This window comes from Ambystoma mexicanum, chromosome 8 (genome assembly GCF_040938575.1).
Source record: "Ambystoma mexicanum isolate Mex_15411 chromosome 8, UKY_AmexF1_1, whole genome shotgun sequence".
Classification (NCBI taxonomy): domain Eukaryota; kingdom Metazoa; phylum Chordata; class Amphibia; order Caudata; family Ambystomatidae; genus Ambystoma; species Ambystoma mexicanum.
The window spans coordinates 882,812,642-882,836,576 of record NC_090929.1 but is presented as its reverse complement, the minus strand read 5'-3'; positions in this window follow the sequence as shown (position 1 = coordinate 882,836,576).

Genomic DNA, 23,935 nt, shown 5'->3' with positions numbered 1-23,935 from the left:
ATGCAGCAATCTTCAATTATCTTAGTAAATGGAGTACCTACAAAAGACAAAAAAATATGGCAACAGCTGGTAGATTTACATAAAGTTAGACAAGCCTTGCAATATCTTAAAGAGAATAATGAATATTACAAAGAAATTAATATTGAAGAAAACTTGAAGGATACAACTGAAATAATTCAAGAAACACAAGAAGCTTGTCAATTTGGGCTCCTAGATCCTGCTACAATATCAAATACTTTAGACCATTATACAATTCATCCTTTGCACTCTAATGACACCATAGAAGATGCACTGGAAACGTACCGAATGTGTAAAACAAAAGGATCACCAATCAGCATATGGGAAAAAAGTATAGAAGCACATGCTTTTCCTCTACTCTTTCCTACTGGCGAAGGAGAAGGTACGATGATAGACCTATTCAAATGTCAGCTTCAGAAAACCGCTCATTATGGATGTATTCTAAAGATCCCAGATTTAGACAAAATGTGGAATACATATTCCACCTACTCTTTGAAAGTGAACTAGCAACTTTATGTTATGGAGTTGCACACATATTAAAATCAGGATCACACTTTCAAAATATGACAGCTACACAATTATTACAAAAAGTGCAACAAAAGGATGAGGTATTACAATCAAATATTACAAATCTATTAGCAAATATGCGTGGTACCAAAGAGTACTGGTTTCGACGTCATGGAGATGTACGTTGTATGATCAGAAACCTTGGCCCAGCCACTTGGTTTGTTACATTAAGTTGTGCAGAATATGCATCTAAAGATTTACATGATTTCCTACACATATCGAACAAAAACAAAACAAACATGACATACTAACACCAGGAGAACTTTGTTCTTTGGATCCTGTTAATGTTTCAAGATATTTTCACCATCGCTTCATTGCTATGCTACATTTTATTTGTAATAAAACTGTTCCTCCCCTTGGAGAAGTGCAACACTTCTTTTGGAGAAAAGAATACCAAGCCAGAGGAGCACCACATATCCACATGCTTTTATGGATTAAAGATGCTCCTAAATTTGGTCAAGACAGTGATGCCATTGTTTTACAGTTTATTGAAAAATATGTCACTTGTGAAATTCCATCAGAAGCCACAAATAATGATCTTCATGCATAAATTTTACAATTTCAAAGACACAAATGTGGAAAATATTGTCGTCGCAAATACAAAAACAAAGGGAAATACTACAAAAAATGCCGATTTGGTTTCCTTAGACCAGTTACAAATAAAGGTCAAGTGAACAACCTCATGTCTTCAGTTAGACATAGTGTTAAAGGTAAGTCACCTAAAAATACATATTACATAAAAAGAAAAGAAGAACAAAAATATATCAATGATTATAATGCAATCATTGCCCACTTATGGAATGCAAACATAGATGTGCAGTACATTGCAGACAATTCTACTGCAGTTGCACAATATGTCACAGCATACTTAACCAAAGCAGAAAAGACAGAGCTCCAAGACCTCTGGAATGACCTGTCATCAGATAAAACAGTGTCTCAGAAATTATACAGCTTGGGTATAAAAATGCTCTCCCATAGAGAATGTGGATCATATGAAGTAGCTGATCGTTTAACTGGTACTGCATTGTATGGTAAATCTGAAAATATATTATGGCTAAGTCTTGGTCCAGCTAAATCTAGAAAAAGAGTTCTAAAATCATACGAAGATATAGAAACAATAGCCAAACGTGATCCCAACAGCCAAGACATTTTAAAAAAACTATTTATTGGACACATACTACCTAAACAGAAGTAATACTTTGGAAACCATGTGTCTATACCACCTAGCACAAAACTACACATACAAAAATAATATAAAACCTGATGAAAAAAAAGGTAAATACAGAGTGACAAAATGTGAAGGTAGCATAGTTAAACTCACTAAACCAAATTTAATTAATCATATCAAATTGTCATTAAAGACTCCTCAATATAAAGAAGTATATTACATGTCCCTGCTACAACTCTTTAAACCATGGAGAAAAGAAGAAGAAATACTAGATAATTATGACTCCTATGAAGATGCTTTCAAAGCAAATTAAAGCACTATAACTGATGTAAACTTTACACAATACAAAACAATGTTGCACAATGAACAGCAACACGAAGAATAACTCCAGGCCCAACTAGATAAGGACACTCCTGACAGTAGTCAACCTTCTGTAACAGGAAGCCAAGAACCACTGGGAGAACCACTAATAATAAATGAGGCAGAATTAGCTATGATAGAAGTAGAAAACACCATGTGTCAGTATGAAGATAAAGAAAACTTAACTATATTACAATCAAAACTAAACAACGAACAACGTAGCATTTTTGAAGAAGTAACAAAACAAATTGCACATGGTATACAACATGAAAATAAAGAATGTTCCTGCTATAATTATAAACCTATACTACTACACGTCAGTGGTGAAGCTGGTTCTGGCAAAACATTCCTAATCAAAATCATCAGTAAGTTCCTTCAACAACTGACAAACAACAAACTGTCAGCTGTTGTCACTGCCCCCACAGGTTTAGCTGCCTACAACATAGGTGGTGTCACTTTACACCGATCACTACTATTGCCAGTAGAACACCAGAACAAATTAGACTATCACAAACTTTCTGCAGAAGCTGTATTGAAACAAATGAAAATGCTACTAATAGATGAAGTGAGCATGGTCTCCAACCTAATGTTGGCTTTGATTCACCTCAGATTACAAGAAGTACTCAAAACAAACTATGAAGAGCTCTTTGCAGGAAAACACATTATTGTTTTCGGAGATCTTCTTCAATTGACACCAGTAAAAGGTGAGCCTATTTTTAAAACATTAGGACACAAACTCTGCCGTAAAACTGTTGGCAGCATTGGAAAAATCAACCTTTGGCAACATTTCCAATGCAGAGAATTAACAGAAAACATGCAGCAATCTGCAGATCTCACGTATGCCAACATCTTAAAAAGTATCAGAGTTGGTATACTTTCTAAAAAAGCAGAAGTAATATTGAAAACCCGGCAAATTAATGCACTTTATGGCAATAATGCATGTCCTACGGATGTTATGGAACAATTAGCCCACAAAAATGTCAATTGTATGGCCTTAATGCCAACTCTTGCAAGCTGTTTCAAATTCAATGAAATAATGTTAAGTAAAGAAATGCAACTAATAATGGAAATTTGCGCCAAAGACAAACTAGATGTACATGGTATAACACTACCAATCTGTGACCAAGCCACAAGACTAAATAGTTTAGAAAAATCAATCTCAAACACAGCAGGCTTAGAAAAGATATTAAAATGTTCCTAAAATTGCAGAGTAATGCTTAAACGTAACCTTGACGTGGGCCAAGGACTAGTTAATGGAGCACTGGGTACAGTTGTTGGCTTTCAAACATATCCACGTGACAACAAAATTCAGTTTGTCAATATACTTTTTGACAAACTTTCAGAAGTAGAAAGGATAGGACGTTCAACTGCTCGATTTCTTCTCTTCAAAGACGTGTATGTACGCAGAGAACAATTTTCTCTAACTCTTGCATACGCAGTCACAATTCATAAATCACAAGGTCTTACCCTAGACAAAGCAATGATTGATATTGGTAACACAGTCTTTAAAGAAGGCATGAGCTACGTAGCACTATCACGCTTACGTACACTTGATGGTCTATTTCTAATCAACTTTGATCCAAGTAAAATAAACGCTGATACTCCTTGCATTTTAGAATACATTAGACTTCGCTCACTATACACCCCCCATCTAAACACATATTCTGTTCCACAAAAAGTAAAACGTTATAAAAGAAAAATAAATCAAACAGAAATACAACAGGATGTCACTGCAAATCCTCCAAAGAGAGTAAAAGAAAGTTATACTTCATCAAGTACCACAAGCAAAAAAGAATCAATTAGGGAAAGTAAACCAGGTACTTCTTCAAAGAAGGAAGGCAAACTCCAAAAAAGCAATCAGATACAGAACTACCTGGTCCATTTAAACTCTCAAATTTAGTCGGTGTAAGTTGCTATGCAAATGTAGCAATGAATATTTTATTTCAATTACCACCAATTGTTGACAACATTTATATACACAGTACAGACACATTGTGTTTGCAAATGTTAGTACTTCACAGAAATGCAGCAAACAATCCTGATAACACATATAGGGCCTCATTACACATTAGGCGGTAAGGGTTTACTGGTACCGGTAAACCCTTACCGCCTTACTACGAGTTCCCTTTGCGGGACCCAACCTTAATGGCTGGTTTTACCAGCCATTAAAGTAGGGTGCCGCAAAGGGACCTCGGTGCTAATTACGGTACCGCAATTTGCGGTTCCGTAATTAGCTCCTTCCCCATTCCCATTATGACCTATGGGCGCAAAAAGGGGAATGGGGAAGTGCCTTGGTGAATGGGGAATTACAGCCCCCGCTCACCTTGGAGTAGGGTGGTAATTCCGCCCTCCACCAAGGCAGACACGGTAAAATACCGGCGGCAACCATGGCGCTAATAGCGCCATGGTTACTGCCTACTGTGTAATGAGGCCCATAGTAGTTATGGAATAAGACAAAAATTGGACTACTGTGCTGGAATGGTGAAATTCACTATAAACTCACAGGAAGATCCACAAGAATTTCTAATGTACTTACTACAAGTACTGGAAAACAAAAATATACCTATAAAGGAAATCTTCCAGATTTCATACATGTGGAAACATACATGCACTCTCTGCAACAATGTGACACAAGAAGAAATCCCCAATGAACGCTTCATATATATATCAATACCTAATTGTGAATCCATTCCATTTCAGCAACTAGTACAACATGCAACTCATGGTAGATTATGTTCTACCTGCAATTCAGATAATCGCGCCACGTTAGTAATACAAACACATAGTAAATACGTAATACTAATGCTTCTACGTTACAATGCAGATGGTACCAAAAACAACTGCAAGCTGACTGGATTCACACATGGTCAAATATCACTTGGCAAGAAAACCTTCACAACAATAGGTATAATCTACCAGGCAGGAGCCACAACCAATTCAGGGCACTACACTGCATATATAAAAAAAGAAATGTGGATGGTTTGAATGTAATGATAGTACCTTTATTCTAAAGCAGAGATTACCAGCAAATCTTGCAAACGCTTATTTAATTTTCTTAAAACCAAAATTTGATAACTAAACTGTCCTTAAACCTTAACTAAACTTGTAGTAAAAAAATATAAACTGTTAGAATATTCCAAAAGCTATCTAACTGTCCAAAGATTCTACAACAACTAATCAGATAAATAAATACCACTAAATTAGAGTAAAAAATAGACAGTTAGAATACGCCAATTGGTATCTAACTGTCCCAAAATTTAACAATATCCAAACAGATAAATCAATACCACTAAAATATATCAAAAATAGACAGTTGGAATACGCCAATTGGTATCTAACTGTCCACAAATTTAACGATATCCAAACAGATAAATCAATGCCACTAAAATATATAAAAAAATAGACAGTTAGAATACGCCTACTGGTATCTAACTGCTCCAAAATGTTATAATATCCAAACAGATAAATATGTTACTCCTCCAAAAAAATGCACCGACCCACTGTATAAAGCATTAGCCAGAAACAACAAGTGAACACTGAAAACAAACAAACAAATAAACTGTAGCATAACAGAAAAAGGGTTTTTTTTTAATCCAACATGGATTTTTTTTTCTCCCACAGACCCAATGATTTTAGCAGCGAACACAGAAACTGAGCAAATTGCACAGTACTCTGGTTTGTAATCTACCAAATATGAGGGTCCAAAAAAAAAACAAATGTTGATTATGCAATGTAATAAGTAATTACAAAAATACTAATACTACCATGCTATTTTCTTTTATCACAGAAATGAAAAAGAAATACATGTACTCAAGTTACTAAACCAAACAGTAAGTATATTATACACTCTATGCCCTGGCCACAACCATCGCAGCATATCACACCCATAGTATCTTAAAACTTTGTTCCTTATAAATTTGTTTTTGACCCAAAATTATAAGCAACTATAACTGTGATATGCTGCGGTGGTTGTGGCCAGGGCACATAGTGTTGGGTGCCAAATGGCCATGCACCCAACACTGCGAGTGTTCTTAGAACACATTCAACTTGCCATCGAACAATACCATGCCAAATGGCCATGCACCCAACACTCTATGCCCTGGCCACAACCACCGCAGCATATCACACCCATGGAGTCAAAAATGTCAACTATGGCCTATGGAAACTTTTAATGTCCGCGGACATTATGAGTGTTCTTAGAACACATTCAACTTGCCAGCGAACAATATGGACAACGTCTTCAGGACACCCCCTATGAACATTTCAGGACAACGCGAGAGTTCTTAGAACACTTTCAACTTGACAACGAACAATACGAACAGTGTCCTCAGAAAACCTCCATTTTGTTTATTTACGAACATTTCAGGACACGCTGAGAGTTCTTAGAACACTTTCAACTTGACAACGAACAATACGGACAGCGTCCTCAGAACTCCCCCATTTTGTTTATTTGCGAACATTTCAAGACACCGCGAGTGTTCTTAGAACACATTCAACTTGCCATCGAACAATACGGACAGCGTCTTCAGAACACCCGCTACGAACATTTCAGGACAACGCGAGAGTTCTTACAACACTTTCAACTTGACAGCGAACAATACAGACAGCGTCCTCAGAACACCCCCATTTTCTTTATTTGCGAACATTTCAGGACACCGCGAGTGTGCTTAGAACAGATTCAACTTGCCATCGAACAATACGGACAGCATCTTCAGAACACCCCCTACGAACATTTCAGGACACCGCGAGTGTTCTTAGAACACATTCAACCTGACAACAAACAATACGGACAGCGTCCTCAGAACACCCCCATTTTGTTTATTTGCGAACATTTCAGGACACCACGAGTGTTCTTAGAACACATTCAACTTGCCAGAGATCAATACGGACATCGTCTTCAGGACACCCCCTACGAACATTTCAGGACAACGCAAGTGTTCTTAGAACACATTAAACTTGCCAGAGAACAATACGGACAGCGTCTTCAGGACAGACAGCGTCCTCAGAACACCCCCATTTTGTTTATTTGCGAACATTTCAGGACACCGCAAGTGTTCTTAGAACACATTCAACTTGCCAGAGAACAATACGGACAGCGTATTCAGGACAACTCCTACGAACATTTCAGGACACCACGAGTGTTCTTAGAACACATTCAACTTGCCATCGAACAATACGGACAGCGTCCTCAGAACACCCCCATTTTGTTTATTTGCAAACATTTCAGGACACGGCGAGTGTTCTTAGAACACATTCAACTTGCCATCGAACAATACGGACAGCGTCTTCAGAACACACCCTACGAACATTTCAGGACAACGCGAGAGATCTTACAACACTTTCAACTTGACAACGAACAATACGGACAGGGTCCTCAGAACACCCCCATTTTCTTTATTTGCAAACATTTCAGGACACCGCGAGTGTCCTTAGAACAGATTCAAGTTGCCATCGAACAATACGGACAGCGTCTTCAGAACACCCTCTATGAACATTTCAGGACAACACTCGAGTTCTTAGAACACTTTCAACTTGACAACGAACAATACGGACAGCGTCCTCAGAACACCCCCATTTTTGTTATTTACGAACATTTCAGGACACCGCGAGTGCTCTTACAACAGTTTCAGCTTGCTTCCGAACAAAACTGAGACATATTGAGTCCTCAGAACACCCCCATTCAGTTTATTTAGAACATTTCACAACACCCGTGATGTCCGCAGACAAATCGAACACAGCAAGAACATCTACCACATGAAAAAACACAACTTTCAACCTATCTCATACTCTCCCACCCTCCCCAAAGACTCCTAAACACCAACACGCTCTACTAAATACAAATTTTGAACCAAGTTTCACTGCGCTGTCCGCAGACGTCCGCGAATCCAAGATGGCGGGCGTCACCAAAAATCTGACGCGCTTCACGCCCCACACCGTCCAATCAGCGAACATGTTGCATGTCCGCGGACATGACGTAAGCCGCTTGGCCAATCGGGACACTGTCCGCCGAGCGAACAGGGAAGTGTGTCCGCGGACTGAACACAGATATCAAACATTTTTTATGATCCACTTTTTGGTCATTTTTTATAAAAACTACTGGACGGATTTTCACAAAATCTACAAAATCACTCTTTCGGGACCAAGCCGTTGCTCCTGGTCCAAATTTGGTGAAAATCCGTCCAGCGGTTTGGGCTGTAGGCACGAGCAAAGTTTTTTTCCCATTCTGTCTATGGGAAAAAAAGAAATTTTAGGACCCCGCCTATAACTTTTCCCCCCTGGACGAATCCTCAACAAACTTTGAAGACTGAATATATATATATATATATATATATCAATGAAAACACTTTGTTAAAAGGAACGTTATGGTTAAGTTGCGCTACTAAAAACCTATCAAATTCAGTAAAAAAACTTTGTTAATGGGACGTTATGGTTCAAAATAAAACCCAAAAACCCCTGAAATTCGGCATTTATAGTAAGATAAGCAACCATAACTCGTGCCACTGTACACTGCTAACACTAACACCCAGGACATCAAAGCTGACATCACAAATGTCATTGATGACATCACTGATGACATCACATGTGCATTTACTTTTCATGAAAACTCTGTAGGAGGGATTCTTATAATGTTGACCAAAAAGTGTCAAGTATCATTTGAATAAATATCATGAGCTAATTAGTGCATTAAGCAATGCATCGATATAAATAGCATTCTATTATGAAGTTCTATCCAGTATACTAAGCAACTCATGCAGAAACTTAGGCAGTGTGTGCAGTATACATGATGAAGGTGCAATATTCATAATCTTGCCATGTAGAATAATTAAATGATAAATGCTTTCTTATTAGAGTTTTGCGTACTGTGAAACATGTAATAAGTAGCTAATAAAACCCACTTAATACATAATTACATTATTACAGACAAAACACAAAGAGACAACAACACATACAAATATGAGTATATACAGGGACAGAGAAGTAAGCAAAAAAGCAGAAGTAGTAGCAGAAAGAGTTCATAACCTAACTGATTATCTTTATGCAGAGAAATGATTGCTCTGTTTCAAAGCTGCTACTTACTGTACATATTTGTATCAAATGATGTCAGTGAACCCTAAGGAAAGGAGTGTGAGTGCAATGTATACAAATATGAGCATACACAGGGAAGGTATAGTAATAAAAATATAACTATGAGAAAGTGCTGATAACTCTAATGATTATCTTCATGCACAGAAAGGATTGCTCTCTTTCAAGTCTGTGTCTTCTGCTATATATATGTTTCATATGATATGACTTGACCCTAAGTCTACAAATATAGTACCTTTTCAATTTTTACTTCCTGACTGTTACTGAAGAAAATTATGTGGCTTAGATATGTCAGTAAAGGAAAAAAAGGGAGAGCCAGCCATGTGATGTCATCAGTGATGTCATCAATGACATTTGTGATGTCATCTTTGATGTCCTGGGTGTTAGTGTTAGCAGTGCACGGTGGCGCGAGTTATGGTTGCTTATCTTACCATAACTGGCGAATTTCAGGGGGTTTTCGGTTTTACTTTGAACCATAACGTCCCTTTAACAAAGTTTTTTTACTGAATTTGATAGGTTTTCAGTAGTGCAACTTAACCATAACGTCCCTTTTAACAACGTTTGTTCATTGAATTTCATAGGTTTTTATTAGCGCAACTTAACCATAACGTCCCTTTAACAAAGTTTTTTGACTGAATTTCATATGTTTTTAGTAGCACAACTTAGCCATCATATCCCTGACTTTATATACATGTAACATAGAACATACTGAACCCCTAGCTAGTGATTTCGATGTCCGCGGTCTACCGCCATGTCCGCGGACATATCAAAAATCTGAGGGTGGTGAATGTAAATTTAAATAGTGTGCCCCATTTCCCCTTTCTGGTTGGCTCTGAAAAGAGCCGTTTTTGGGGGTTTTTTGCAGATGCTGACAGACATCTGTTATTTTGTATTTTTTTTTTCTTCTTACTTTACTCCTAAAATGTTCACATAACCTTCTCCAAAGCAACCCTTACATTCCAAAACAGAATGGCATTTCCCATAAAAGATAAGGAAATGCCACCTTCTTTAAAATAAACAGCATTACTGGAATCAATATTCTCATTATTACAGAAGAACATACCAGCTCTAAGCATGAAGGCACACATGCCTCGGTTGATTACACACCTAGCATTGTTTTGCTGAGGAAAAAAACTGAACTATTGTCCCATATTGCCCTAGGTACTAATCCAGAAAAAATTACTTTGGCATTTGGAAGGATGTTCATTACTGCTTGATCCAAGTGTTCCAAATCTGCCAACAAAGTAGGGGCACTGACATAGCCCAAATGGAAAGCACCATAGTGCAAAACTACCACATGGGGACTGTTCATCCTGCCCATATCTTCACAAACTTGTACAATTCCCTGTACATTGCAATCAGGCACAGTACTCCACACCGCCTCCACTCCTTTAACATCAAAATTATTTGCAACATGCCTGCATTGAGCATACTGTTGTAAACCATGCACACACATATCTCCAAACACCAACACCCTGACTTTTCTCCACTTCCGCCATCTTCACTACACACAGTCTCTTTGAACACAAATCCACAACCTCAACATCTGATTGGCTGATCCCTACAGTCTTCTTTCCATGCTGGATTTGCTGGAAAACCCTGGATGTAGCACGCCCTGTCCGCGGACCGCGTAACTCTTAGACAGCCCTTCTACCATTTCCACTTCATTCTCTGTGCCATTCCTTCATTGGATACAGCTAAGCAGGCACACAATACGGAGAACCTCCTCAGAACACCCCCATTTTGTTTATTTTCAAACATTTCAGGACATCGCTTGTGTTCTTAGAACACATTCAACTTGCCAGCGAATAATACAGACAACGTCCTCAGAACAACCCCATTTTCTTTATGTACGAACATTTCAGGACACCGCGAGTGTTCTTAGAACACTTTCAGCTTGACAACGAACAATACAGACAACGTCTTCAGGACACCCCCTGTGAACATTCCAGGAACCCACGAGTCTTCTTAGAACACTTTCAACTTGACACCGAATCCATTCTGTTTATTTACGAACATTTCAGAACAGCCGTGTTGTCCGCAGAAAAATCGAACACAACAAAAGTGTCTAGCACATACAAAAACAGAACATTGAACCTATCTCATACTCCCCCACCCTCCCCAAACACGTTTACACACCAACACACTCCACTAAATACAATTTTTAATTCAAGTTTCACCGCACTGTCCGCGAATGCAAGATGGTGGGTGCCACAGAAAATCTAACGCGCTTCACGCACCACGCCGTCCAATCAGCGAACACGTCGCATGTCTGCGGACATCACTCAAGCTGCTCGGCCAATCAGGGCACTGTCCGCGGAGCGAACCGGGAAGTCCATCTGCGGAGCGAACGGAGATATCACACATTTTTTTGCCTTACATTTTGGTCATTTTAAAAAAAACTACTCGACGGATTTACAACAAATTTGCAAAAGCACGCTTTCGGGACCAAGCCCCCGCTCCTGCCGCAAATTTGGTGTAAATCCATTCAGCGGTTTGGGCTGTAGGCGTGCGCAAAGTTTTTTCCCATTATGTCTATGGTAAAAAACAAAAGTTTTGGGACCCCCCTATAACTTTGGCCCCCCGGACCAAACCTCTCCAAACTTTGCAAAAAAATTCAGAGTGGGCCATATACTTTTTTTTGCAAAGTTTGGTGAGGATTCGTCCAGAGGGAGCGAAGTTATAAGCCACCCAAAAAATGCTCTTCCTATGGAAACACCAACTTAACCATAACTACATGGACGCTTCTGCGTCCATGTAATAACAGGACACTTCATTCAGAATTTTGTATTTTCCCTTGTTTAGAAATAGACCTTATTTTGGTATAGTGATATTTTGGTGTCTTCTGATTCCCCCTTTTTGTTCAAAAACCTTAGAAAACTGCTGGTGCACTGGGAGAAAGGTGACTACTACACTAAATACCAACTAAAGAAACCAGACACCAGCATTTTCTTGTCTGTGTTTACTTTTGTGTGTAGTAAAAGATATGATATCCATGTATTTCTTCCCTCAGGTTTTTGGGGAATCCCATTCTAACATTTGCCTTTTCATTACATATCCACTTCCCACTCATGTAATCCAAGGTGATATAGATTTCAGGCAATCATGGGTTGTTAGAGACAGGTAGAAGGCAGGTTAAGTGTTCAAAGTGAAGTGTGATGGAAGTATATTCATACCCCACCTAAAATGTCTCCCAATCACTGTAGTAAGACCACCCCCCTGTTAAGCCAGTCTCACTCGTAACTCCTAGTCCACATCTAAAGTCCCCCGAGGGAACCACTGCAGGATGAGAGGGCTCAGTGGTCAGTGATGTAACTACAAATGTAGCATAGGATTCAGTGATCTCAGGGTTGTCTACTGCTATAGAAAAGGAATCTGAGATGGTGGACAGCATAGTTTCAGACCTGATGGGCCTACCAGAACTGAATAAGTTGTCTTAAGCAGCAGTCCCAGGTCAGGTTGACTTATGCCAGGTACAGTAGGACTGTGCCACTTTGGCAGGTTTGTGGAAATAGAAAAGGGAGCAGGCTCAGAATGGAGGTACTGAACCACTCCTCCAACAAAGGGAAGAGGCACAAAGTGAGCCTTGGCCTATTCCAAAAAAGGGAACAGGGGCAGAGCTAAAGCCCTGCCAAGTTCAGAAACAAGGAAGTTAGTAATTCTGAGGCAGGGTCCAGTCAGGTCTAGGTTGTACACAGCAATTTCCAACCAGAACTTTCTCCTAACCACTTGTTGGTCATTTAGAGGTGACTGGGGTGTCCGACAGCTTGTCAGATAATATGTACATGCCGTAAGTGGATATACTAATGAAAGAAACAACACATTCTCTTCAGTCTTGTCAAGCTACTGCTAATACAGGCAAGGTGACTCTGACACCTAACCCGCTTAAATCCACTACTTATGGTTTAGTGGTTTTGAGTGTGGAAAGGTACCTTCTCACAGGTGGTATGCACCCAGGCATTCACAGCTGACAGGGGACCCCATTATATGCCAGTTAGGCACATGAAAATCTGTAATTGAAGTAGACTCAGCAAATCTAAGCTCAAAAGTTCATGATCATTCCATTGCCTACCATTACAGGTCGCTGATGGGATCAGAGAGAAACTGAGCAATAGTGTAGAAGAATCGAGTATTGGCATTGGACCAGTACTCTACAGCAATGACAAATGGGAAATCTGCCAACGCCTTGATCTCAACATTTTAGTACAGATGGCATCAGCATATCTGCTCACCTTAAGGATGAACCTGGCCCTTAAACATGTGATTGCCAAACTTTTTAATGTGGGTGTGTGAGGAATTGCCCTCTTGTATGGGTGTGAATGCCTAAGCTTTTTCTGATTTTGATTAAATGATACAATTATACCCTCAGGGAAGGTGGTCTGCCAATCAGTACACCATTTCACAATACCTCACGTCAATAGCATAGTGACACCTTTGCCCTGCTGCATCAATCTCCCAAACTGCATATCTTGTGGCACAGAGAAGGTTCAGAGGTCTTAAGTGCCTTGTTTGACATATGTGGCTGACAGAAACATCACTCCAGACAAAAGATGTATTTACATCTGCACCTTTGAACCAAAACCATAATAATAATGATCAGCTACTACCTGGTGGCAGGAAAATATTTAAATATAAGCCATTCCAAGATTGTTGTGTAGTGGCAGGTGGTCACATAATTATTGAAGTCATATCTGATTTGGAACATACCAATGTCAAACCGGTGAGCTCAGACCAGTTATGAGGGGCTATGCAGATCCATGTCTGTATTCCGGTGAATGAGACAAAAAGTAGGATGCCCACCTCTGTTGATTCTCTGGGAGGATGGGTAACTGATCCCTAAAATTCCAAATAGCTCCCAGCGGGAGATCCCCTGAGAGTGTGACTTCAAAGACACACTTCCATACTAAAAGGTATGCCTCATTCTAGGCGGGACAATCATAGAGTTAGGGTAGTTACATGCTTTTACTGTGGACTTTTCTCTCCTTCATGTACTGTGGACTTCGAACAGGACACTCTGGGGATGACACCAGAAGGCATGGGGCACTTGTCACAAAGTATGGGATTGGACCCCTAAAAGCAGGCTTGCTTTTCCCCAATCCCCTGTAGCACTGTGCCTACAATAGAGGCACTCTCACACTGCATCATTGTTTAATTCCTGGAAATCAAGAAGAATTATTTCTTTATTGACGGGCATAGTCAAGTGGAAAGAAGCTTAACTAAAATTGCTAACACATTGTAGAATGCTCAACCACCGTCATTTAATATTGTGCTCCTACAAGGAATGCAGTTAGTAGTATATTAATGCTTAGACATATAACTGGTAGCACATTTTCCAAGTCAATTTCTTCCATCTATGATTATGAACCTTAACACATTCCTCAAGGAATGCATATGCTTTCTACATGCTATGTACCACTCTGAGGTAAATATATTCTCCTCCGTAGGTAATGCTATAGGATCATGGTCCCTTTCCATACAGTGCTATATTTGAAAATCCTTTATAACCCCCCATGTCTGAGTGTGATTTAAAATAAGATATATATTTTGTCTGCTCTAAATATTGAATTTACTGTTGATTCCCTTTCAACTCACCCATTGCTATTCCTCATCTGTAGCTTATGAGTACGAAGGTCAGTGATCCCCATATTGTGTCTTTTTCATCTAGCAATCTAGGTAAGGTTCTCAAAGATGCAAATTGAGCAATAAATAATACATATTTATATTTGATATTTAAATAATAAATAAATACAAATATGTGTGTTTGGTCATATGCCTTCTGCACAAGACTACAAGCAACCTCGGTAATGTTTTGGCCTTTGACTGTAAGAATTTGTTTACCACCACTACACTTTTTATCCCGGGATCCTTTGCTAAATATGAACAAGGCTTAGTGCCATGCAATGCAGCACAATGGCAAAGCTTGGAATCATGCCAAGCAGTAAACAATCTCATACCCTTTTCAGAAACCAAAATAAATGTTGAAGCAATGATAATCACAACACTCTTTTTGCATTTGTTTTTTTAAATATTATATTTCATCAAAAACAACCAACATGTAAGAACTCCTTATCATACATTGGCACAAATGTAGAACAATAATATATTACATTCAGCACAAGGGACAAATAAACAAGCAAGAACAGCGTCCATGATTCAAAATTACATTTGTAATCACAGTTTACAGATATCAACAGCCTTTAAATCCAAACCTCCTTAGCCCCCATTCACAGCCCTCACCCCAGGACAGTGATGTATCCTTCCTCAGAGCAACCCAAGCTGATATTCATTAGTGAAATTGGCAGGATGACATACATTCCTAGACGTATCCTTGGATATATACTTGGCAAGTTTTGAGCACTCCTGTATGAGAGAACAAAACTCTTCCCTTTCCGAACAATTCACAATGTAAACCCGGGCTAACGCCCCAGTTGTCTTTGGTACCTCAAAGACAAATAAGTTCTTGGCCTTTTGTGTTCAGTTTGACACTTCATTAATTAGACTATGGGGATGTTTTAGTTAAATTTCTTTTTTATTATCTGTTCTCACCAAGATTTTAGTGTCTGCATCCTCTGCATACTGTGAATTTCATCGCACTGGAGCTTAGCCTCCCTTCTCATGTACTCTCCCTCTCTCTCTCTCTGTGGAATATCTGCTGTCTATATGGTCACAGTGGGCCCAGTACAGTGCCCAGCTCCTGCCTATGCAGCTATTGTCTCCCCACAGTCTGCACTGTCACAGTTCAGCCAGCCAGCCAGCAACACTGATCCAATTTCCTTAATTGTCCTTTTTCCCCTTCACCTTCACTCTCTGTACTTGCATTTTGCATGTCCAACCCCCTTTTTTCTCCTCCCTTCACCTTTTAAGCTCTTTATCATTCACCTCCCCTCAATCTATATTTCTGTATGGATACTTTACTGTTTCTCCTTATATTCTCATATACCACTGTGACGTATGCTTGCCATGTGTAAACAGTTTTGTCTATCATGGTATTATTTTGATGGACATTCAGTTTCATACTCAGCACTCCATTTGTTACTACATTACAGAGGACGGAACCCTAGACAACATCATGTGTAATCATTCACAACTTTCATTAAATTCTGTAACATTAATTCAAACCATGTGAGCATGTGTTTTTGTTAATATCAAAGTGTCAGCAAATGGCTTTAAAAAAATTATCATAAAAAATATATAGTTGTTCCTAGATTAAAATAAAATGACAATTGGCCAAACAGAGAAAGAAATTGACAACAAATGCCCATACCTAGAAAGAAATGGCAGCAAATGTCCATACCTAGGCAACAGAGAATATAGAAATGAAAATATCATGAAAGAATTATAGTGAAGACAAAAAAAGAATAGAGTCAGAATTCATTGGACTTAGTAGTGACATATCCATCACAAAACCTAATGTCGACCATGTCTTGAGTATGTCTAGTTTGCCGGGATGGCCTGTGTCCATGTCACAAAGTACATCCCAACATATGCATCTGTCTTCTTCCCTCGTAAGTCTCTTTCCTTCTTTTTTCCCATTTTGATCCCATGGACTCCACCTCTCTCTGTTCCGTGGCCCACTCCTTGGACATCCAGCTCCAGGGAACACTAATGAAGTAAACAAGTTAGAGAATCTAAACCAGAACGAGAGAGACAGACAGGTTAAGTATTAAGCTAATACATTTTTCATTTAAAAATCCCCTTGTCCTTTAATTACCTGAAAAAATTTGTTTTATTATATACACGTACATTTACTATTTAATATCAGTATACTTCTCATTCATACCTTAAGGCAAACCTCATCCAACACACCTGTTTACCTGCTCTGATGAACCCCTTTCATTCCTTGTGTGAGTTACTTATTTCACTGCCATTCAATGACTTATCTTGATTGTAATGCTACTGTTTCACCTTTCACTCCTAACTGGTTTCTCCAAACTGCCCTATCTTTTTAATATTGTGTTTCAGGCAAAACGGTTTGATCTGGTTGACGTGGACAAATGATTTCACAACCACATCACCTTCCTTGGTCATTATTATGTACACAGCAGGAACAACCTTGTCCACAATTTTAAATGGACCATGCCAGGATGCCATGTATTTGGCATTTTTTATTTTTGCCTTTTGTAAAATTAAATGTACACACCCGATCACCTACTTCATATTCCCAAACAGGTGATGTCCTTTCATGTAGGATTTGGTACCCTCAGCTCCTCTTTACAAAGTTTGCTGTGCAAATGAATATGCAAATGCATGCTGCAAATGCTTTCTCAATTCTTCCACATATTTATGAATTGTGGATGCATTCACCAAGATGGTTCATTGATTCTGTACAGCAAGTGCAGAACCATGTTTCTGCCTGTTATGATTTCATGTGGACTGAGACTTGTAGACTTTGATGGTGTCGTGGTAATGGCCAATAATATCAAAGGGACTCACAACCCCCACTAGACACTGCTTACGAAACACAATTTTAAGAATATTAATAATGGATTGGTTGCATCACTCCATATCACCACTAGAAGATGACCGGTAGGAAAAAAAAGTAGCTTCCTTTTTACTCCCAGAATCTGCAACATCTTGGTCATCACTGCACTAGTAAAATGCATTCCATTGTCTGATTCTTTTCTTTGAGGTAAAAAAAACTAGAAAATATATGAGTCACCGACAAAGTAGCCTCTGTCTGTGCACTACAGTCAGGTGCCGGTATGCACTCTTACTATTTAGAAATTAAACAGATAACTGTTAACATGTACTTGTTTCCTTTTGATGAACTTTAGACTGGGCCAATGATATAAATTTGCAAATCTGACCAGGGTAGTTTCAACCCTCCTTTAATTAATGGTGCTCTATGTGTTCGGGAGGCAAACTGAAACTGTGCACACACAAAACACCCTGAGTATACAACTCCACATTTTGGGACACATGTGGCCAATAAGCATATTCTCTCAATATTTCCAATGTTTTCTTTGAACCTCTGTGTCCTGCTGTTATTACATCATGGGCATGATGTAGCATCAACCCCCAAAATGACATGGGGATCACCCACTGGATCTGACCCTTAATGGATTCTCACACCAACAGTCCATCTTGCAGTTGAAAACTCTTTTTATTCTTTAACAACACCCTCAATTATTTTCTTCCTATGCAGTATGCCTCTGTTAAAGGATATTGTTCTGCATCTGATCAATGATTGTACAAGAGAGCTATGATTGGGTATTCTGTCTGTGCCTTAATCAAATTCTGATTAGGCATGTCAAAGCTCCATTGCACCACCTGTTGATCACTTGCTCCCTGAGATTTGGAACGTGTTACCACATCCACTTGGATCTCACCGAGCAAGTGCTCAATAGGAAACAATCCCCCATCCCTGCTCTAGTTGTGGCCAATTGATCAGCTGTTTCATTCCCTTCCTTGTCTTCCCCTGGTTTTCTAGAGTGCCTTTGTATTTTCCTCCAGTGAATTTTCATCTCATTCACTGAAACAAGATTGCCAACGGCCTAAATTAATTTCCCATGTTTGAGTGTTTTTTTTGTTACAGTGACTATTCCTCTCAGCTTCCACCCCTGTTAGTACACTACACAACTTTTCTGGACATATTCAGAGTTGGTAACCAAAACTATTTATTTTAAATTAATTTCTACTGCTGTGTATATCGCTTTGTAAATTGGAGCCAACTTTGCCACCTGACTACATTTTAGTCCAATGTTCATGCTCTCTCTTTAGATATCATCACACTTGACCAACACAATCCCTATTTTATTCCATTTCATTCTCAGGATCACCCCTGACATTTTATGCACTTCCATCCACATACAAAGTTGGGAGATTATTGCACCCTTCTTCAGTGAAGGCCTTGTCTGGTGACTGTTCAAATTCAGTCAAATTTGTTTCTAATTTTGTATCATCTGTAGCACCCACATGTGCACAGTAAGTATGCCAGCCCCTGAGCTACTGGACTCTTTTTATTCTGCCCATATCTCACTTCCACTAGGAAACCCTGTAATACAAATGTCCATGACATTATTCTTGACTGGGCTAAGTTTCTTCATCTGATTCTTTTACTCTGCAAGAATTGGAGGGGCTGATGATAAGTTACAACAATTACCCGCTCTGCTTGAATGATGGGGTGGAAGTGTTGTAATGCCCACACAGTAGTCAAAAGTGTTTTTTCACAGTCATTAAATTGTGTTTCCACATGTGACAATGCTTTGCTAGCATATGAAATGGTTTTGTTATTTGAATCATGCTTTTGATATAAGACTGCTGACATCTGTGAACCTTAGCTCCAGAAAGAAATCTGGGGTTTTCTTTGCGTATGCCACACACAGGTCCTTTAGTAGACAATCTTTCAATGTGTCTACTGCTTCACAATGTGCTTGTCCCCATTTCCAGGGCACTCACTGTTTCTGTAATTTAGTCAACGGTTGTATGATTTCTGCATATTCTTCGAAGAATTTTCTATTGTAATTCGTCGTTCCTAACAAACTTTTTAAAGCTCTTCAGATTTGTGGGATCTTTTAACTTTTGGATAGCTTCTACCTTTTTTGTGGTTTTATCCCTTGTTCTGCCACTTCATGTGCAAGAAATATAGAATTTTCCTACACTACTGTGCCTTTTGCTTTGACAGTTTTGCCCCAGTCTTTTGCAACTGGCCAAGCACATGTCTAATGTAATTTAAATGCTGTTTATATCTACATCTCTGATCAACGCATCATCCACTCAGATCACAGTTCCCCTCTTGGCTGTATCTGGGAGTGCGTTGTTCAGGAAGATACCATTCTCAATTCCACTATTGATAAACCCGAAGGAGTATGTTCCCATGCCTATTGCACCCCTTTAAATGAAAAGGCAAATAGATTGTGTGTATATTTGGCTAGAGACACACTCCAATGCCCTGCTTTAAGATCCAAGGAAGTAAAATATTTTGACCCTTGGATCTGCGTAAGGCCTTGGTCAATACATGGGAATGGTCACCTTGACACATGCACCCTCGTATTTAGTTCTCTCAAGTCTGCACACAACTACCATTGATCATCCGGCTTCAGCACACCTGATATGTGCATGTTTGAGGTACTATGAATGGGTCTAATGATTCCTCTGGATTCTAAATGTTTTATTATTCCTGCCAAGGAATCTAAACCGCCCAATGGTAGTCTATATGGTTACACAAATACAAGTTCCCTACAACAGCCTTCTGGCAGTATAGCAACATGAAGATCAGTTGGCCCACAATCATAAGAATCCTTAACAAATAAATCCTTGAATTCAATTAATATTTTTCTCAATTTGTATTTCTCTTCTTCATTAGTGCAAGCATCTGCCCCCTGGATTTCATCCTCTACCATTTTAAAACATTCTGGAAAATCCTCCAAAGGAGGAATTCCTGTGCTTTCTTCTGACAGTGTGGCCATATCTCTTTGATGAGAAGCCACCCTCAAATACCTTGGCACTTCAGCCTCCAACTCAATTTTCTGCTGTTCCTCTGTCTCATTTAATCTGGGTACTATATTTAGCAGTGCCACTGAATTCAATTGTGGTTAGGTGCACCATGCAAAAAAGATGCTAATGTCATGCTAGGTTTGTGACTTTGTGCTGATGTGAGGCATGATTTGCGAGTTAGCTCAGCGCATTGTTGTGTTGGCTGGTAATAATTAACTTTACTAAGTACTAATAAACTAACATCTAATCTTAACAAACTAAACTAATTAGTAATTAGACTGGGCTTTAGGCCATAGCCCAGCTGGAGGCTGGGAGGAGCATGTACTCGCACCACAACATTGGCTTCGAAAATAAATGCACACATTATAAGTTGTTCTGCAGTTTGATGAACGTGAGGCAGATCACAATGAGACAGAAGAATGCATTTGCAAGAACAGCCCTTTGTTCGTACAGGAAACCACAGTGGATGACATGTTGCCGATTCATTTGGGCTTGAGAAAGAGTGCTGCATAAATACCATTGTTAGGAAGTAGAAAGGGTTTTGGAAAATAACTGGGGTGTTGGCTAAAAGGGTAGGTGTTTGATTAATTGATGATCTCATGGCAGGAGACACCAAAATGGGTGGTGAAACCAAATGCTTTCTTTATGAAGTATATGCAGGGGGACAGAAGAAAAGAGAGGTTATAAGACAGAGAAGGAAAAAGGAGGGCCAGTAAAAGATTGAATGGGAGAAGAAGGAACAAAAGAAAAAAGGGAAAATCTGTTCAAGTTCACTCGCTGGCTGGCTGTGGCGGTGTTGCTGCAGTCTGTGTGGGGAAGGACAGCTGAGCCAGTGACAGTCTAGGAAGGAGGGAGACAGTTGAATGCTTGCAGTAGAGAGTGGGAGAGAGATGGGCTGTTTCATAGAAGACAACTCTCTGCCAGCCCTGTAGACAAATTGCTGCTGAAATCTTGGTATCCATGAGTAACAAAATAAAATAGAAATATCGATTTAGAGTTAATATTATTCTAATTAGTGAAGTGTCAGATTAGGTACAAAGGGAAAATAATACATCTCCAACTTTCAGTGCTATGTGGATGACATCCAGCTCATTTTCAGGCTACCCTCGGCCTCCTCCTCTCCCTCCCTCATCTCTTACTGTCTGTCTGCTATCCAGGAGTGGTGTGCCGTCAATGACTTCTGCCTTAATGCCAGTGAGACTGAGATTCTCCTCATCAGCACACCCGCTGCATCCTTTCCTGTAGCTCTCTGGCCGGCCTTTCTTGGCCCATTTACTGCTCCCACCTGCAAGGCAAGAAACCTAGGGGTCATCTTCGACTCCACACTCTCCTTCTCTCCTCACATTTCCATGTCTCTAAGAAGTCACACTACCAGCTGCACCTCCTCAGAGTTATTCTTCCCTTCCTCTTCTTCCCCAGAAGCTCACTGTCTCCAGAGCTCTGGTTCTCTCTAGGCTGGACTATTGAAAGAGCCTCTTTCTAAATCTGCCTGCCTCTACTTTCCACCCTGTGCAACTTATCCAGAACAGGGATTGTATCTCTCTAGGACTGAAATCTCTGCACTGGCTCCCAGTGGCTGTGAGGATTAAGTTCAAAACCCTCTGCCTCATCCACAAGGCCTTCTGGGGCCTGGGGCCTCAATACCTTGAACTCTCTCTTCCTAAATATCTTCCTTCTCGAGCTCTTCGCTCATCCGCCTCCAACTCCCTCAGGGTCAGTCGCTTCTCCAAGCAACGAGTTGGTGGTTCTTCGGCTGGTGCCTCCCTCTAGAACAGCCTCCCTGCCTCCCTTAAACTTGAGGAGAGGAAAGCCATCTCCAGTTCCGGAACCACCTCAACACCTTGCTCTTTGCTTCTGATTTTTCTCCTCCTCTCCTATGCTGACTTCCTGGCTGTAACTGGAACTGTACTGGCTACCTGGACACCCCCTGATCTCGGATCCAGGTCCCTCCCCTGCCAGCGTCACACACCTGCACTGCCCACCTGGCAACCATTGTACTTGGGGACTGTTTCTGTATCCCTACAGTCCCCCTGCCAGCCCATGACACCTGATTTCTGCACTTACCCTCGCACTTTCCACATGCTGGCCGTTACTTACTTGTTGTTATCTATTCCCATGTACTGCACTGTCCCTGCCCCCTTCCCACGCACTTGCACAATCTGAATGATACCTGACCTAGTAGGATCGCTGTCTGTCCTCCCTCTGTTCCTCTCCCTTGCCGCGTCACGCCTTGAAACACTGTTTAGGCGCATTATAAATGCCATATCATATCATATCACATCATATCATATCATATCATATCATAGTCATTTGTTGGAAAGTGGGAGTTTGTAAGCCTGCTAAAGTATCACTTACATTCATGGTGGCATATACACATGTGTGTGCTTTGCCAGGTTTACTAAAATAGAAGCCAGTTTTGCTGGGTGCAGAAGGGGAACTATTGTCTTGGTGGGAAATTAAGAAAGTCTATGCCAATGCACTATGATTATAAACACACCATCATGCTATGAAAACTGCATTTTTTCAAGCTGCATTTAGATTGTTTTTCCTATTTCTGCCACATGTTCTATGTGTTGGTTGTGATAATTGAGGATAAATTGCTAGAGAGCATTAATGTGAAAATCATGCTTGGTCTGTCATTGTGTCGACTGTTTATTTTATGATATAGGGAGTGTGGAGCCGGGTGCTTCTGAACTGTCAGTGACAAGATTTTGTGTGCTCAGTGTAGCACAAAGTCTCTCATTGTCATAGCCAATGTGGCCCATGTAAAAAGGGTATAATACTGAGCTAATTTCTTATGTTCTCGCAAACAAAAATAAGAGAAGCACATGGACTAGATAAAATTACTTACATAATGTTGGTTTCCGGGGAGATTTTGGCTAGTTGCAATTACTAGGCATGACCTTTTGTAGTGTGGTTATACTGTGTTATACTGGGTACACTTTACAATAATTTATTTTCTCTTTCTTAGAAATATTGATTTTGCCAGAGCTGTTTTGTGATTTTTGATTTTTTTCAGTTGCTTTTGTGGCATTGTGTGAGCATTAGTGAATTGGAACGTTCTGGGCTCTATTATGGCGGTGCTATTAATCAATCCACTGGCTCCAGCAACAGAAGCTTGTACATTAGTCCTTGGTATCTTGGTATTTCATCATAGGTGGGGTTTTGCTATGATATGGTAGGGCCTAATAACACCCAGAATCAAATGAATCACGGGCCATACCAGGAATTGGGGGCTGACAGTAGGTTTGGCCATGGCAAAATGGTATATGGCAATCAGGCAAGACCAAAGTATGTAGATAG